Genomic DNA, 15,985 nt, shown 5'->3' with positions numbered 1-15,985 from the left:
TACTTTATTACGCTACAGTTCGACCTCTATTACCTACAGCTATTATAATGAATCTGTTTTTCTAAAGTAGAAGATGACTGATTAACAAACAATAATGCTCAAATATGATTATAATCAAACCAGTGACGTGCAACCAACCAAGATAAACTTAGCTCATGTTGTTTGGTCCCAAAATGCTCTCTAAATCTGGCTTACACGTTTTAGAAACAATTGTCCATTGTAGTTTGACAATTTAACTAACCGGGAAACTAGGACACTTCGGCTATATGCTGATGGCATATGGTAGGCCAACATCAGACAATGGGCAATAAAGGAATGCACTGAATATGAAAGGCGTGAATACATCATAGATCTGTGACCATTTGGCTGGTCATGAACTGTTAGGCTATTCACGGAAAAGTATCACAACTTAGAAAAGGCATGTTCTAAGTTACAGCTATGAGTAATAAGGGCTGCCATATAAGGACATTTCTATTTGGTCATCAAAAAGGGTGGTGATAGCGCCACCTCCTGCTGTGTCTCCGAACTAATATAACAGGATGCAGTCAACACAGCCTAGGCAACAGTGACTATGACGTTCAAAGAGTGAGGTGACTGGATCTGACATGCAGTAACTCGCTTGATTGCAATATACTTTAGCACCTCGATACAGATACAAACACCCATCAATATGTAGGGTTGGTATAGTCAGTGTTGTTTAACAATATCAATATGCAGTAGATGACAGAATAGGGCCATAAACACCTATTCTGATAGATGTTTTCAAAACATGGCCACATTACCACATTGACATAGGACGGGTACGAAAACACCACTACAGAACACATTGACAGTACTCATAAAATTGTAGCCTACCACAGTTATACCGGTAGGGGATTTTCAAAGACAAACGTTACTGTTTGTTTGAAACATTGCAAAAATGGTGTCGCAAACAGAAACAATGTTGCAAACAGAAACTTGGCAAGTCCTATTTGTAGACTATCCTATTCAATATTTATCTGCCCTCTGCCTATATCCCGTTGTAATTTGTCGTCCACAATGAATCAATTGCATGTAAACTAAAGATTGACATGTTTGGGGTCAAAAGGAAATGTTAATTATCGACTTGAATTGTCGGCAACCGGATGGGTGTGATTCATTTGTCAATTAGGCCTAACAAAGATTAGATCATGTTGTCGTGATACGATCCGATTTGCCTCAGCCAATTTTCCAGTTGACTAGCTAACGTTACATCTCTCTTCATCTTTTCTGCTGATAATTACTTATCTATGCTGCAACTGAAAAAGGGTGACAGTCGTGTACACTGAGTTAATGTGTCCTACTTTTTTGAGAAGTTTCTTTTGAGAACATTTTCAAAGAGCACGGGCGTTTTGCATTTCCACCGACAACAAAAGGGCAGGGATCCTACCATTTGATCCCACCCTATGTGAGCGAGCCTATGGAAACTTCGCTTCATCAAGTTGGTCACCCTTTTCTTTGTTTAGAAGATAATTACCAAAATGCAACTATCAACAGATAATACTGTGACATACGATAACAAGTTTATAGAGACTTACGCATTTGCTTTTATCCAAGTTCTTCAAGGTCGTTGTCGGCAAACTTGACAGGAACTTTTCATCCGGACTTCGAGCTGTCAAAGCGCTGGGTCCGTCTGTATTTGGTCATCTTGGAAGCGAAGCATTATGGAACATGTAGTTTCACGGGCAACCACCTTGCTTAGCGAGAATACTTTGAAACAGTGGCCCCCAGGAACAGTAACAGACATGATGAACACCTCAACAATTTCGCATTCATGCGCAAATATGAAAAATATTCAGTGAAATTGTATGTATTACAAATGTCAATGTGTTCAGAATGTGTCTCAAATGTACATATAAGATGTACACACAGACCTTGTTGTTGGATTTCAACAGACAAAACATTACTATAGAAAAGCAACACAGTTGAGGGCAGTGTCACACCACCTAAAAAGTTCCAGTGGAAGTTCCCTGGGTAAGTCATAAAAGAAACTGCCCTGCAGTTTGCAGCCCAGCCATGTTCAAATTAGAGGCAGTCCAAACCAGCGGTCAAATGAAAAGTATTTTAGTCATGTCCTTCTGCTCCATGGATCATTTTGATGATACTATATCTGACATATCAGGCATTCATCTAGTAGGTTAAAGGAGGCAGTCAACCTCAAGGCAGCAGATTACAAGCATGGAAATTATTAATAAGCTTGGCCTACTTCCTATATTACATTTTGAGGCTGTTTATTGACTTTCTCAGATATTATTTATGGTTATATTCATACTTATTTTTTGAAAGATAAAACTGGATGGATGTAATAATATTCAAGGGTGCAAATGGGTACAGATATACAGTATTGTGCAAAAGTTTTAGGCAGGTGTGAAAAAATGCTGTAAAGTAAGAATGCTTTCAAAAATCGACATATTAATAGATTATAGAGTAGTCTAGTGGTTAGAGCATTGGGCCAGTAACCGAAAGGTTGCTAGATTGAATCCCTGAGCTGACAAGGTAAAAATCTGTCATTCTGCCCCTGAACAAGGCACTTAACCCACTCATCATTGTAAATAAGAATTTGTTCTTAACTGATTTTCCTAGTTAAATAAATATTAAATTAACTAAATGCAAAGTGAGTGGACAGTAGAAAAATCTAAATCAAATCCATATTTGGTGTGACCACTGTTTTCCTTCAAAACAGCATCAATTCTTATAGGTACACTTGCACAAAGTCAGGGATTGTGTAGGCATATAGTCATGTGTATGATTATACCATACAGGTGCTAATGATCATCGATTCAATATGTAGGTTGAAACACAATCATTAACTGAAACAGAAACATGGGTGTAGTAGGTATAAAACTGGGTGAGGATCAGCTTACAAGGTGAGGTTGCTGAGGACAGTTTACTGTCAAAAGTCATACAACATGGCAAGACTTGAGCACAGCAACAAGACACAAGGTAGTATTCACCCCCCTTGGCATTTTTCCTATTTTGTTGCCTTAGAACCTGGAATTGAAATATACTATTTGGGGGGTTGTATCATTTGATTTACACAGCATGCCTACCACTTTGAAGATGCAAAATATTTTTTATTGTGAAACAAACAAGAAATTAGACAAAAAAACAGAAGACTTGAGCGTGCATAACTATTCACCCCCCCAAAAGTCAATATTTTCTAGAGCCACCTTTTGCAGCAATTACAGCTGCAAGTCTCTTGGGATATGTCTCTATAAGCTTGACACATCTAGCCACTGGGATTTTTGCACATTCTTTAAGGCAAAACTGCTCCAGCTCCTGCTGGTGTACTGCAATATTTAAGTCATACCACAGATTCTCAATTGGATTGAGGTCTGGGCTTTGACTAGACCATTCCAAGACATTTAAACGTGTCCCCTTAAACCACTTGAGTGTTGCTTTAGCAGTATGCTTAGGGTCATTGTCCTGCTGGAAGGTGAACCTCCGTCCCAGTCTCAAATCTCTGGAAGACTGAAACAGGTTTCCCTCAAGAATTTCCTTGTATTTAGCGCCATCCATCATTCCTTCAATTCTGACCAGCTGCCCAGTCCCTGCCAATGAAAAATATCCCCACATGATGCTGCCACCACCATGCTTCACTGTATGGGTGGTGTTCTTGGGGGGATGTGAGGTGTTGGGTTTGTGCCAGACATAGCTTTTTCCTTCCTGGCCAAAAAGCTCAATTTTAGTCTCATCTGACCAGAGTACCTCCTTTCATATGTTTGGGGAGTCTCCCACATGCCTTTTGGCGAATACCAAACGTGTTTTCTTATTTATTTTTTTAAGCAATGGCCTCTCTTCCGTAAAGCTTATCTTTGGTCTCTTTGTTGCCTCTCTGATTAATGCCTTCCTTGCCTGGTCTGTAAGATTTGGTGGGTCTGTGAGGTCTGCATCCCTTGGCAGGATTGTTGTGGTGCCATATTCTTTCAATTTTTCAATAATGGATTTAATGGTGCTCCGTGGGATGTTCAACATTTCAGATATTTTTTATAACCCAACCCTTATCTGTACTTCTCCACAACTTTGTCCCTGACCTGTTTGAAGAGCTCCTTGGTCTTCATGGTGTCGCTTGCTTGTGGTGCCCCTTGCTTAGTGGTGTGTCAGACTCTGGGTCCTTTCAGAACAGGTGTATACAGTTGAAGTCGTAAGTTAACATACACCTTAGCCAAATACATTTAAACTCCGTTTTTCACAATTCCTGACATTTAATCCTATCAAAAATTCCCTGTCTTAGGTCAGTTAGGATCAGCACTTTATTTTAAGATGTTGCTTCAATATATCCACATAATTTTCCTTCCTCGTGATGCCATCTATTTTGTGAAGTGCACCAGTCCCTCCTGCAACAAAGCACCCCCACAACATGATGCTGCCACCCCCGTGCTTCACGGTTTTTGATGGTGTTCTCTGGCTTGCAAGCCTCCCCCTTTTTCATCCAAACATAACAATGGTCATTATGGCCAAACAATTATATTTTTGTTTCATCAGACCAGAGGACATTTCTCCAAAATGTACGATTTTTGTCCCCATGTGCAGTTGCAAACCGTAGTCTGGCTTTTTTTATGGCGGTTTTGGAGCACTGGCTTCTTCCTTGCTGAGTGGCCTTTCAGGTTATGTCGATATAGGACTCCTTTAACTGTGGATATAGATACTTTTGTACCTGTTTCCTCCAGCATCTTCACAAGGTCCTTTGCTGTTGTTCTGGGATTGATTTGCACTTTTCGCACCAAAGTACATTCATCTCTAGGAGACAGAACGCGTCTCCTTCCTGAGCGGTATGACGGCTGTGTGGTCCCATGGTTTTTATACTTGCGTACTATTGTTTGTACAGATGAACGTGGTACCTTCAGGCGTTTGAGGTATTGGCTGATTTCTTATTTTTTGATTTTCACATAATGTCAAGCAAAGAGTCACTGAGTTTGAAGGTAGGCCTTGAAATACATCCACAGGTACTCCTCCAATTGAATCAAATTATGTCAATTAGCCTATCAGAAGCTTCTAAAGCCATGACATCATTTTATTGAATTTTCCAAGCTGTTTAAAGGCACAGTCAACTTATTGTATGTAAACTTCTGACAGACTGGAATTGTGATAAAATAAATTATAAGTGAAATAATCTGTCTGTAAACAATTGTTGGAAAAATGACTTGTGTCATGCACAAAGTACATGTCCTAACTGACTTGGTTGAAAAACGAGTTTTAATGACTCCGACCTAAGTGTATGTAAATTTCCATCTTCAACTGTATATACTGAGATCATGTGACAGATCATGTGACACTTAAATAAAGTCCACCTGTGTGCAATCTAACTAAATATGTGACTTCTGAAGGGAATTGGTTGCACCAGACCTTATTTAGGGGCTTCATAACAAAGGAGGTGAATACATATGCACGCACCACTTTTACGTTTTCTTTTAAACAAGTTATTTTTTTCATTTCACTTCACCAATTTGAACTATTTTGTGTATGTCCATGACATGAATTCCAAATAAAAATCTTTTTAAATTACGGTTTGTAATGCAACAAAATAGGAAAAACGTCAAGGGGGTGAATATTTTGCTAGGCACTATATACTGAATCAGCAAGGTCTCTCCCAGACAGAAATGTCAAGGCAGACAGGGGTTTCCAGATGTGCTATCCAAGCTCTTTTGAAGAAGCACAAAGAAACGGCCAACGTTGAGGACCGTAGACGCAGTGGTCGGCCAAGTAAACTTACTGCAGCAGATGAAAGACACATCATGCTTACTTCCCTTCGCAATCAGAAGATGTCCAGCAGTGCCATCAGCTCAGAATTGGCAGAGAATAGTAGGACCCTGATACACCCATCTACTGTCCGGAGAAGTCTGGTCAGAAGTGGCCTTCATGGAAGACTTGCGGCCAAAAAGCCATACCTCGACGTGGACACAAGGCCAAGAAACTCAACTATGCACAAAAACACAGGAACTGGGGTGCAGAAGAATGGCAGCAGGTGCTCTGGACTGATGAGTCAAAATTTGAATTATTTGTCTAGCAGAAGGTAGTTTGTTCGCTGGAGAGCAGTACACAAATGAGTGTCTGCAGGCAACAGTGAAGCATGGTGGAGGTTCCTTGCAAGTCTGGGGCTGCATTTCTGCAAATGGAGTTGGGGGTTTGGTCAGAATTAATGGCCTCCTCAATGCTGATAAGTAAAGGCAGATACTTATCCATCATGCAATACCATCAGGGAGGCATCTGATTGGCCCCAAATGTATTCTGCAGCATGACAACGACCCCAAACATACAGCGAAAATCATTAAGAACTATCTTCAGTGTAAAGAAGAACAAGGAGTCCTGGAAGTGATGACCAGCCCCGTCACGGACCAGGATGTCTTGCTCCCAGACAGACTAAATAACTTTTTTGCTCGCTTTGAGGACAGTACAGTGCCACTGACACGGCCCGCTACCAAAACCTGCGGGCTCTCCTTCACTGCAGCCGAGGTGAGTAAAACATTTAAACGTGTTAACCCTCGCAAGGCTGCAGGCCCAGACGGCATTCCCAGCCGCGTCCTCAGAGCATGCGCAGACCAGCTGGCTGGTGGGTTTACAGACATATTCAATCAATCCTTATCCCAGTCTGCTGTTCCCACATGCTTCAAGAGAGCCACGATTGTTCCTGTTCCCAAGAAAGCTAAGGTAACTGAGCTAAACGACTACCGCCCCGTAGCACTCACTTCCGTCATCATGAAGTGCTTTGAGAGACTAGTCAAGGACCATATCACCTCCACCCTACCTGACACCCTAGACCCACTCCAATTTGCTTACCGCCCCAATAGGTCCACAGACGACGCAATCGCAACCACAGTGCACACTGCCCTAACCCATCTGGACAAGAGGAATACCTATGTGAGAATGCTGTTCATCGACTACAGCTCAGCATTTAACACCATAGTACCCTCCAAACTTGTCATCAAGCTCGAGACCCTGGGTCTCGACCCCGCCCTGTGCAACTGGGTCCTGGACTTCCTGACGGGCCGCCCCCAGGTGGTGAGGGTAGGTAACAACATCTCCACCCCGCTGATCCTCAACACTGGGGCCCCACAAGGGTGCGTTCTGAGCCCTCTCCTGTACTCCCTGTTCACCCACGACTGTGTGGCCATGCAGGCCTCCAACTCAATCATCAAGTTTGCGGACGACACTACAGTGGTAGGCTTGATTACCAACAACGACGAGACGGCCTACAAGGAGGAGGCGAGGGCCCTCGGAGTGTGGTGTCAGGAAAATAACCTCACACTCAACGTCAACAAAACAAAGGAGATGATTATGAACTTCAGGAAACAGCAGAGGGAGCACCCCCCAATCCACATCGACGGGACAGTAGTGGAGAAGGTAGTAAGTTTTAAGTTCCTCGGTGTACACATCACAGACAAACTGAATTGGTCCACCCACACAGACAGCGTTGTGAAGAAGGCGCAGCAGCGCCTCTTCAACCTCAGGAGGCTGAAGAAATTCGGCTTGTCACCAAAAGCATTCACAAACTTCTACAGATGCACAATCGAGAGCATCCTGTCGGGCTGTATCACCGCCTGGTACGGCAACTGCTCCGCCCACAACCGTAAGGCTCTCCAGAGGGTAGTGAGGTCTGCACAACGCATCACCGGTGGCAAACTACCAGCCCTCCAGGACACCTACACCACCCGATGTCACAGGAAGGCCATAAAGATCATCAAGGACAACAACCAACCGAGCCACTGCCTGTTCACCCCGCTATCATCCAGAAGGCGAGGTCAGTGCAGGTGCATCAAAGCAGGGACCGAGAGACTGAAAAACAGCTTCTATCTCAAGGCCATCAGACTGTTAAACAGCCACGACTAACATTTAGTGGCCGCTGCCAACATACTGACTCAACTCCAGCCACTTTAACAATGGGAATTGATGGAAATTTATGTAAAAATATATCACTAGCCACATTAAACAATGCCACTTAATATAATGTTTACATACCCTACATTACTCATCTCATATGTATATACTGTACTCTATATCATCTACTGCATCTTGCCATCTTTATGTAATACATGTATCACTAGCCACTTTAAACTATGCCACTATATGTTTATATACCCTACATTACTCATCTCATATGTATATACTGTACTCTATATCATCTACTGCATCTTGCCTATGCTGTTCTGTACCATCGCTCATTCATATATCTTTATGTACATATTCTTTATCCCATTACACTTGTGTGTATAAGGTAGTAGTTGTGGAATTGTTAGGTTAGATTACTCGTTGGTTATTACTGCATTGTCGGAACTAGAAGCACAAGCATTTCGCTACACTCGCATTAACATCTGTTAACCATGTGTATGTGACAAATAAAATTTGATTTGATGGTATGGCCCCCACAGAGCCCTGATCTCAACATTATCAAGTCTGTCTGGGATTACATGAAGAGAGAGAAGTACCTGAGGCTGCCTAAATCCACAGAAGAACTGTGGTTAGTTCTCTAAGATGTTTGGTCCAACCTACCTGACGAGTTCCTTCAAAAACTGTGTGCAAATGTACCTAGAAGAATTGATGCTGTTTCGAAGGCAAAGCTTGGTCACACCAAATATTGATTTGATGTAGATTTTTCTTCTGTTCCACTCACTTTGCATTTTGTTAATTTATAAATAGAATTATTAATATGTCTATTCTTGAAAGCATTCTTACTTTACAGTATTTTTTCACACCTGCCTAAAACTTCTGCACAGTACTGTATTTGGTGAGAAAATTGTAAAATACCAATTTGCTGTGAAATTGTACCACTCCTCCCAAAACAGCTGGAACTCTTATGGGCTTGATGTCTCTCCCTGTCACGACTTCTGCCGAAGTTGGTGCCTCTCCTTGTTTGGGTGGCGTTCGGCGCTCGTTGTCACCGGATTTCTAGCTTCCACCGATCCATGTTTCTGTTTTCCATTTGTTATGTCTTGAGTGTACACACCTGGTTCACATTAAGTTATTAATATTTCCCTATTTAATCCTCTAGTTCCCATTATGTTTTGTGTGTGATTGTTTGTGTTGGTCTTTTGTGTTAGGGTTTGTGATCCTTGCGTGGATGTATTTTTAATGATTATTTTCCAGAGTAAAGTTTGTTATTTTACTCAGTTCTGTGTCCTGCGCCTGACTCCGTTCTCACCTCTGCACAACTAACACCTGACACTCCCATTCTAAAGATGGGCTTCATCTCTCTCCTACTCTATATCTAGATTCTCCCAGACTCCTTAAGATGCCTACACTGGGTTGGAGCAGCAAATGCTGGCTATTTTAACCCTCAGAGAGAACCACCAAACCCCTTTGGGAATGCATCCATCTGACCCTGAACAACACATACACACACACACACCAATGGAGGCTGCTGAGGGGAGGACGCCTTATAATAATGGCTGGAATGGAGTCATTGGATTGGTATGAACCATGTGGATACCACGTGTTTGTGTTTGATACCATTCCATCAACTCCATTCCAGCCATTATGAGTCGTCCTCCCCTCAGCAGCATCCAGTGACACACACACACACACACACGGTGGTGCTGATATATGGGGTAAAGCAGTATTTGAATGTTGTTTTCATGCGTGGGCTACTGTCTACCTCTAGTGGCTAAAGTCATGTACAGAAATGTACAGTAATAGCACAAAGCAATGCATTGACTTTCAAAATGTGTTAAATTAAATATTTGTACAGGAAAAACATGTTAAATATAAATTGATGGATAAAAAATTGGATTATCAGTTTTGAAATACCTATAGTATAATTTGAATGTAAAAATACATATACACACTGTCTGTACAAAACATTGCGAACACTTTCCTATTATTGAGTTGCTGTCACGTTCCTGACCTGTTTTCCTTGTTTTTGTATGTGTTTAGTTGATCAGGGCGTGAGTTGGGGTGGGCATTCTATGTTATGTGTTTCTATGTTGGGTTTAATGTGTTGCCTGATATGGTTCTCAATTAGAGGCAGGTGTTTGACGTTTCCTCTGATTGAGAACCATATTAAGGTAGGCTGTTCTCACTGTTTGTTTGTGGGTGATTGTTCCTGTGTCTGTGGCACCACACGGGACTGTTTCGTTCGTTTGTTCGTTCGTTTGGCTAGTCTTTCCTGTTCGTGTGTTCTTCGTGTCTATATGTAAGTTCTCAAGTTCAGGTCTGTCTACGTTGTTTTGTAGTTTGTGTAAGAGTTTTCGTGTTTTGTCTTTCTTTAATAAATTCCATTATGTCTGCATACAACGCTGCGTTTTGGTCCGACCCTTACTCCTCCTCCTCGGATGAGGAGACAGCCGTTACAGTTGCACACCCCCTTTTGCCCTCAGAACAGCCTCAATTCGTCGGGGCATGGACTCTACAAAGCGTTCCACAGGGATGCTGGCCCATGTTGACTCCAATGCTTCCCACATTTGTTTTAAGTTGGACTGGATGTCCTTTGGGTGGTGGATTATTCTTGATACACATAGGAAACTGTTAGTTACCATTAGTTACAGTGACAAACCCAACAGCATTGCAGTTCTTGACACAAACCAGTGCACCTGGCACCTACTACCATATGCCGTTCAAAGGCACTTCGAGTTTTTGTCTTGTCCATTTACCCTCTGAATGGCACACATACATAATCCATATCTATATTGTCTCAAGGCTTAAAAATCCTCATTTAATCTGTCTCCTCGCCTTCATCAACACTGATTGAAGTGGATTTAACAAGTGATCATAGCTTTCACCTGGATAGTCTATGTCATGGAAAGAGCAGGTGTCCTTAATGTTTTGTACACTCAGTGTATATATATACAGTTGAAGTCGGAAGTCAGAAGTGGTACCTTCAGGCGTTTGGAAATTTCTTGTGGACTTGTGGAGGTCCGCAAAAATTTTTCTGAGGTCTTGGCTGATTTCTTTTGATTTTCCCATGATATCAAGCAAAGAGGCATTGAGTTTGAAGGTAAACCTTGAAATACATCCACTGTTACACCTCAAATTGACTCAAATGATGTCAATTAGTCTACCAGAAGCTTCTAAAGCCATGACATCCTTTTCTGGAACTTTCCAAGCTGTTGACTCCAACCTAAGTGTATGTAAACTTCCGACTTCAACTGTTTAAATACAGTATATAATATGCCATTTAGCAGATGCTTTTATCCAAAGTGACAGTCATGCGTGCATACATTTTACGTATGGTGGCACTGGGATCGAACCCACTACCCTGGCGTTACAAGCACCGTGCTCTACCAACTGAGTTACAAAGGACATTATAGATATTATCACACATACTCTGTCATAGCTGTTGCATGCTAAACAATCCACTTTATAGACAATATTATTATCCATATTAATCCATCAAAAAAGCATTGGTACTTGAACCTCTCTACACTAATCACTCGAACACGTTTTAATGTAGCAGAGTAGTCTAATTCTGTCTTGTGGTGTGAGATCATATATAGCTTCCCACTGTCCATTCTTCCGCATTAAACACAAGACTACAGTGTCTCACATTGGGGAAACAGCCATTAATAATTTACAACACTCTCCATCAATCCAGCCAGTGAGCCGATGGGCTCTGGTCCGGTCCTCTCCCAAGGACAATGGGGCCATTTCCTGTCGGGTGTAAAAGCAGAGACAGTGGAGTATTGTGAGGCAGGACATCATATCAGCCAGCCATGACCTTGGAGTGAAAGACTGACTCAGTCATATACACTGAGATTCATTGGTCCATTTGCTTTGAGGTCGGAGAGGGCTGATTGGTCACTGGCACCCAAATGCAGTCATCAGAATGTTCAGATGACCCCTATGTAGAAAGTTCAGAGCAGCTACAAGCCTTACTACAAGCCAATGAATACATCTGTGATATCGTGTAGAAGGAGGCATTGTGTGTGTGTGTGTCTGTGTGTGTGTGTGTGTGTGTGTGTGTGTGTGTGTGTGTGTGTGTGTGTGTGTGTGTGTGTGTGTGTGTGTGTGTGTGTGTGTGTGTGTGTGTGTGTGTATGCAAGAAAGAGAGAGAGAGATAGAAAAGGACAGAGGAATAGGGTGTGTTATGCTTGCTCATACAAGAAAACCAGATGGATGTTCTGTTTTTGATTCTGGAGAAAATCTTTTGAAACTCTACCTCAATGGTCCCACCTTAACAAAGAGTCAATACCCGTCTTTGAAGGCCCCTAAATAGGTGGCAAGACCGAGTCAATGAGTCAGAAACCCACATGAACCCCACACTATAATTCCTCCAGGCTAATGTTCAAGGACAAGGCATGCAGTGTGTAAACAATAGGACCATTCATCTCACTGAAAATCCTATGGCCACTTATCCACAATATCCATTAATCTCTAAAGAAAGCTTAGCAGAGTTAATGATATAGAATTGATTTAAAACAAATTAATGAAATTCTGCCTTTTTGTATTGTAATACACAATTGTAATCATTTTACACCACTACAGAAGAAATTTAAAGTGAGCTATTGTGATATGAACAATCATGTGATCTCTTGAGCCAAAGTCTAAGTGTTGATTCACGAATGGACCAGTCAAACCATATCTCAACTTTGGGAGAAATTGCAGGTTCCCTGACCAATATGTTATTGTTACATTCTTCCTAATAGGTTTGCATGTTAGGTTCTAATAGGTTCACTCAAAATGACAATTTACTAAGAGTAGACTAGGCAACATACATTTACATTACATTTAAGTCATTTAGCAGACGCTCTTATCCAGAGCGACTTACAAATTGGTGCATTCACCTTATGATATCCAGTGGAACAACCACTTTACAATAGTGCATCTAACTCTTTTAAGGGGGGGGGGGGGGGGGGTTAGAAGGATTACTTTATCCTATCCTAGGTATTCCTTAAAGAGGTGGGGTTTCAGGTGTCTCCGGAAGGTGGTGATTGACTCCGCTGACCTGGCGTCGTGAGGGAGTTTGTTCCACCATTGGGGTGCCAGAGCAGCGAACAGTTTTGACTGGGCTGAGCGGGAACTGTACTTCCTCAGAGGTAGGGAGGCGAGCAGGCCAGAGGTGGATGAACGCAGTGCCCTTGTTTGGGTGTAGGGCCTGATCAGAGCCTGAAGGTACGGAGGTGCCGTTCCCCTCACAGCTCCGTAGGCAAGCACCATGGTCTTGTAGCGGATGCGAGCTTCAACTGGAAGCCAGTGGAGAGAGCGGAGGAGCGGGGTGACATGAGAGAACTTGGGAAAGTTGAACACCAGACGGGCTGCGGCGTTCTGAATGAGTTGTAGGGGTTTAATGGCACAGGCAGGGAGCCCAGCCAACAGCGAGTTGCAGTAATCCAGACGGGAGATGACAAGTGCCTGGATTAGGACCTGCGCCGCTTCCTGCGTGAGGCAGGGTCGTACTCTGCGAATGTTGTAGAGCATGAACCTACAGGAACGGGTCACCGCCTTGATGTTAGTTGAGAACGACAGGGTGTTGTCCAGGATCACGCCAAGGTTCTTAGCACTCTGGGAGGAGGACAAAATGGAGTTGTCAACCGTGATGGCGAGATCATGGAACGGGCAGTCCTTCCCCGGGAGGAAGAGCAGCTCCGTCTTGCCGAGGTTCAGCTTGAGGTGGTGATCCGTCATCCACACTGATATGTCTGCCAGACATGCAGAGATGCGATTCACCACCTGGTTATCAGAGGGGGGAAAGGAGAAGATTAATTGTGTGTCGTCTGCATAGCAATGATAGGAGAGACCATGTGAGGATATGACAGAGCCAAGTGACTTGGTGTATAGTGAGAATAGGAGAGGGCCTAGAACAGAGCCCTGGGGGACACCAGTGGTGAGAGCACGTGGTGCGGAGACAGATTTTTGCCACGCCACCTGGTAGGAGCGACCTGTCAGGTAGGACGCAATCCAAGCGTGGGCCGCGCCGGAGATGCCCAGCTCGGAGAGGGTGGAGAGGAGGATCTGATGGTTCACAGTATCAAAGGCAGCCGATAGGTCTAGAAGGATGAGAGCAGAGGAGAGAGAGTTAGCTTTAGCAGTGCGGAGCGCCTCCGTGACACAGAGAAGAGCAGTCTCAGTTGAATGACTAGTCTTGAAACCTGACTGATTTGGATCAAGAAGGTCATTCTGAGAGAGATAGCAGGAGAGCTGGCCAAGGACGGCACGTTCAAGAGTTTTGGAGAGAAAAGAAAGAAGGGATACTGGTCTGTAGTTGTTGACATCGGAGGGATCGAGTGTAGGTTTTTTCAGAAGGGGTGCAACTCTCGCTCTCTTGAAGACGGAAGGGACGTAGCCAGCGGTCAAGGATGAGTTGATGAGCGAGATGAGGTAAGGGAGAAGGTCTCCGGAAATGGTCTGGAGAAGAGAGGAGGGGATAGGGTCAAGCGGGCAGGTTGTTGGGCGGCCGGCCGTCACAAGACGCGAGATTTCATCTGGAGAGAGAGGGGAGAAAGAGGTCAAAGCACAGGGTAGGGCAGTGTGAGCAGAACCAGCGGTGTCGTTTGACTTAGCAAACGAGGATCGGATGTCATCGACCTTCTTTTCAAAATATAATCACAAAGTACACAAGTTTATGATGAGAAGTGTCAATTAGCCCTAAGGCTTTCAGACATTAGTCTGTCAACCACACACATGCTTTTACACCCAGACACATGGCCTATATAATCAGCAGCACAGACCCAATATGCCGTGCCACCGGCCCTGGCCCGTCTCATCCAGTCTAGGGGGATAGAATATGGCTGTCACAATGGACAGCTAGCTGCTAGCCTGACAATAATACACCCTGAGGCAGGATATGGACTGACCTATTTCACTCTGTCATACAGCATGCGAGAGAAAAACACTTTCCACATGTTCACTTTCTCTCTGTCACTTTCCTCACGTAACCTCCTTCTCTGTCCTTTCTAGACTCCTAACACCATGCAGGGTGTCACTTTGAATTTTCATCCACAAGTTACCAAAACTCTCTCTGTGCCCAATGAGAAAGGTTTTTTCGAAAAGACGAATGAGAGTGTGAATGTGGGTTAAAATTATGGATCCAGATTTATCTTGCATTTTGCGTCTGTCTTGCACTTTCTTCTTCTCCCTCTCTCATGACCTTAGATGGGTGTCTAGGGGCAACAACACCCCATCGTCACTGTCTTGGATGGTGATTGTGTGATTTTCCTCACAGAAAAAGCAGACAACAAAAACAAAGCAAAAGTGCCAGGTTACATTAAATCCATGGTGAAAGTCACAGACGTTTGTAGTTTGTATGAGTGTATTTGTGTGGGCTGTCTCCAAGGTGAAAGTCACAGACGTTTGTGGTTTGTATGAGTGTATTTGTGTGCTGTAGTGTAAAGTACTTAAGCAAAAATACTTTAAAGTACTACTTAAGTAGCTTTTGGGCTATCTTTACTATTTATATTTCTGACAACTTTTACTTTAACTTCATTACATTCTTAAAGAAAAATGTTTACTTTTTACTCCATACATTTCCCCTGACACCCAAAAGTACTTGTAACATTTTTGAATACTTAGCAGGACAGGGAAATTGTCAAATTCATGCACTTATCGAGGGAACATCCCTAGTCATCCCTACTGCCTCTGATCTGAAGGACTCACTACACACACGTGCCTTGTTTGTAAATTATGTCTGAGTGTTGGAATGTGCCCCAGCTATCCGTAAATAACTAAAAAAACAAGAAAATGGTGGCGTCTGGTTTGCTTAATTTAAGGAATTTGACATTATTAATAATTTTACTTTTGATACTTAAGTATATTTAAAACCAAATACTTTTACACTTTTACTCAAGTAGTGTTTTACTGGGTGACTTTCACTTTTACTGGAGTATTTTTCTATTATAACAATTGGATACTTTTTCCACCACGGTGGGCTGTCTTCGCTATAAAAATGTGTCTACCCATGTGACTCACCTTCTGTCTAGGCAAGTTTCATGACGTAGCCTAAGGTGTGGCTGTTCTGTAGGCTACTTTCTCACACAGGTAGACTAATACCCTGTGTGTTAGCAGGACATGCTAACCACTAACATTTTAGCCATAGTTGTAA

The 15,985-nt window shown here is 42.9% G+C and overlaps 1 pseudogene; it reads right to left on the bottom strand.

The window, feature by feature from the left end:
- LOC129837398 (trafficking kinesin-binding protein 1-like) overlaps positions 1–1,660 on the bottom strand; it is a 40,119-nt pseudogene extending 38,459 nt beyond the window's left edge.
- Between the last annotated feature and the right edge of the window lie 14,325 nt (positions 1,661–15,985).

This window comes from Salvelinus fontinalis, chromosome 3 (assembly GCF_029448725.1).
Source record: "Salvelinus fontinalis isolate EN_2023a chromosome 3, ASM2944872v1, whole genome shotgun sequence".
NCBI classification, from domain to species: domain Eukaryota; kingdom Metazoa; phylum Chordata; class Actinopteri; order Salmoniformes; family Salmonidae; genus Salvelinus; species Salvelinus fontinalis.
The sequence above is the reverse complement of the archived record's forward strand: the minus strand, read 5'-3'. Positions and strand labels throughout refer to the sequence as shown.